This window comes from Limulus polyphemus, unplaced genomic scaffold, assembly GCF_000517525.1.
Source record: "Limulus polyphemus unplaced genomic scaffold, Limulus_polyphemus-2.1.2 Scaffold441, whole genome shotgun sequence".
Taxonomy (NCBI): Eukaryota; Metazoa; Arthropoda; class Merostomata; order Xiphosura; family Limulidae; genus Limulus; species Limulus polyphemus.
In genome coordinates, this window is record NW_013666051.1 from 437,469 (window position 1) to 440,933 (window position 3,465).

At 28.2% G+C, this 3,465-nt stretch overlaps 1 protein-coding gene across 1 annotated transcript in view; it reads right to left on the bottom strand.

The window, feature by feature from the left end:
• LOC106458307 (phosphatidylinositol 4-kinase beta-like) overlaps positions 1-2,963 on the bottom strand; it is a 77,993-nt gene extending 75,030 nt beyond the window's left edge. The window contains exon 1 of the mRNA XM_013917805.2: positions 2,907-2,963. The gene's annotated coding sequence lies outside the window, so the exon portion shown is untranslated. The remainder of the gene's footprint in view (positions 1-2,906) is intronic.
• Between the last annotated feature and the right edge of the window lie 502 nt (positions 2,964-3,465).

The following is a 3,465-nucleotide window of genomic DNA, read 5'->3' on the forward strand; positions in this document are numbered from 1 at the left end:
TATGTTAAACTTATATTAAAGTTTTTCTTCATTACCCATTCAAGCAGTCTCCAACCATTATTACTTGGACTTAAACTTTACATACCTTTTTTTTTAAGAATTGGATAGTAATTTTAGAACCAGGTAACACTTGTGCCGTGTGGCAACCCAGATTTCTGGATACCTGGTGAAAACACTACTAGATAATACTCATTAGTTAATCTACCTGTTTACCTCACATGCTACTCTTTCCACATACTTAATCAAGGAATCACAAACCATACCACCTCATTATGAGAGTCTTCCTAGCCTCTTTATATCCTTCTCTATATATTAGATACATATGCTAATTGCTCTTACTTCAACCCTTTCTGTATCTACTCCAGGAAATGTATGGACCCCAAACTTAAAATTTACATTATCATTTAGGTTGTTCCTCTTCACATCAACAAGTCTCTGGTATATCTTCTTGCATGACTTTCTCTTTGAAATTCTGCACTTCAAGTACAAATGCAGAATAAATGAATATTGTTACAACTATACTGTCAATTTAGCTTGAATACAAGCAATCATTTTTTTAATTTCAGTGCGTGACCATAGCTGTTTTGAAGGATGTGTAGTTCATGTACACATCAAATAATTCCAATGTAAAACAGCATGATGTATTATTATACTATCAATCATGTTTACATACTGAAGGGAAATAAAGATACAAGTGTGAGAGTTTTCCAGATATTAGAACCTAGAAAAAAGTACATTTATGAAGCTATTTTGTTCACAGAATCTGCAAATGGTAAAATATCTTATTCTCATCAAAACTATCCTGTTACTTCTCAACTATTTAAAAATACTGAGATACATTTCTTTCTCATCACAAAATGAGATATAATAATTTGGCTAAAAATTCATTATGGACCACTTTTTGGCTTATTTTCAAATGGTAAATAACACTTCTTATTTTTATTTGTTTGTGGTTCTGGGTGTTGAATCTTAAAAGTTAAAAAATTAAATTATTCTAAATTTACACTTAAAAATTCAGTTGTTTGTTAATAGTTATAATTATCTCATGCAACTTGTAATTCATGATACTTTTGTAACATATTCTATAAGTTGTTTTTCCTTCTGTTTATCACTTTACTGAATATCTAAATAAACTAGTGACTGATAATACTATATCATTGTTAATAAATATCAGTATAATTTTTATCACAGATTTCACTGAAGATGGAATAAATATATTCTGAAATGTTTAAACCTTCTTTAAATAAAAATGTTTTATCAAACATCTTCAAAAGTCATACTTAAAATAACCTCAAATCTCTGTGAGATTGAGATTAGTTTTTAGCCACTTTAAAAAAAACATATTATTAAACTGCTGTTTATGATTTATCCTTTTTAAAAATTGTATTAATCCTAACCTAAAATTACCTATTCAAAGCTGGAAATACAAAATGTATTTTTTTTGTAAATCCATTATTTACATATTCCATGCACAATGCATTGTATTTCAATTTAGAGTAACAATTAGAACATAAAGTACATGGAAAAATAATACCACCGTAAGTTCATTAATCAGGACACCACAATAAATGTTTAAATATATCATAAAAATATTTTTCTACATAAAAACACTCAATACATGAATGGGGTGTAGGATAAGCATCCTCACCAAAGTATAAAATGAAAAACTTGCATTAGGTTTTTGTATTGATTAAGTATTTTTGGTTAAATCATAAAATTAGGGGCAATTTTCCAAGTTAAAACTTGGGCATCAGATTTGTTATGTTCTGCTCACATGATTTTCCACTTCCCTGGCAAGTCAAAAGCAAAACTTGTATTGTTTATGCTTGGAAAAATATAGTATAATAATATTAATAGCTCAAACTGTTGTCAAACACTAATAGTAATGTTACTCATTCTTCAAATAATGTAAAGGTTATCTTTTCTGTTTACTCTCTACAAAGTACTATCTAAAATATGTCAAACTATTTTAAATTTATAGCAATAAACTTCAGTGTCTCCTCCAATACTAAAGCATGCAATAATGCAAATGTAACTTAATCGTACTATACAATTTGAAAGAATGATTATTAGTTCTGGTTGTGAACCATATTTTGATTAAAACCAGTGATTGTGTAAAAGCTACTAATACTAGTGAGTACTACTACTAGCTAGAGAAATATTATTATTTTTTAAGTACATAGTTGATCTGTACAAGAAATGTGTGGTTATTTCAGGCTACAGGTTCAAAAATATAGCACTAATTTGTAGTAGAAGGTAGTTCTAACTCTTATAGTTTTGAATCTTCAAGCTATATATCTGACGTTTACTCTGTTTGTTATAACTTACACTACCAGAAGCACAGAGTAGCAGTCCACTAACTTCGAAGTCTAATCGGTACTTAAAATTTCAAATTAGGAAATGTGATGTGATTGTATCATTAAATATTATAACTACTTATCAACAGTTTTATTTTAGTGTAAAATCTTAATCTTTGATGTTATTCACAGTAATAATTAAGACAATAAAACTAAAATGAAAAGAAAACTTTTTTTTTTTGACGTCGTATCTGAGTTAACATTCATGAAATGCCACAGTTTTTCTGTCGCTAATTTCAAGGGCTATGCCATTATCCATGTAGATAGATTTGTAAATGGCTGGTACGGTATTTGTGTGAATAGAGTATAACTTACAATTCAGTATATACATTCGCACTTCCTGGCCCAGACCGGAGACATTAATTAAAATATTTTGAGTTAACTATTAAGCCTAGTACTAGTTGTAGTAGTGGTAATTTTTACTATATTATGTTTAGTCAATTTAATTTTAAACCTGTTTTGATGATAGTTTATTTTATACGCTAGTTTATAATTCATTAATACTAACATATGAAATACACATATAAAAAATTATTATCATGTACTCACCGGCAGCGTTTTTTAAATTTTCTAACAGTTGATTGAAATGGGATATAATCTCTTTACTGTTAATTCCTTCTGCCAAACATATAACGTATTAATCATGACCATATCAAGTCCTCTACTGTCAAATTAAGAAGTTATCAAAAATATGTAATTTAAAATTTTTAGAGCTCAGCCACAAGAAAACAGTATAAAATCTTAGGCATTGCAATAAAAAAGAATAAATAAAAAATCTTAGTCAAACAATGACAAAAAATAATAGTAAAAATGTGATATAAATTTAGGATACTAAAATTGGCTGAATATAAGCATTTAATTTCCTGCGATATATTTTTTGTTTATTTGTTTTCTGTATTAATGATACTGATAGCAATTTGACTGATTAATTATCTAAATTTTCTGTTATCACTAAGTTGTTATTGTTTCGTATCGCAAATCAACTCGGTGTGCTATCTGCGCTTTGCACATTGTTAGGAATGGAACTTTGTATATATATATATATATCGGTATAAGTCCAAACTTACCTCTGATCCACTAAAAAACTTCAAGACAAGGAGAAAGAGAT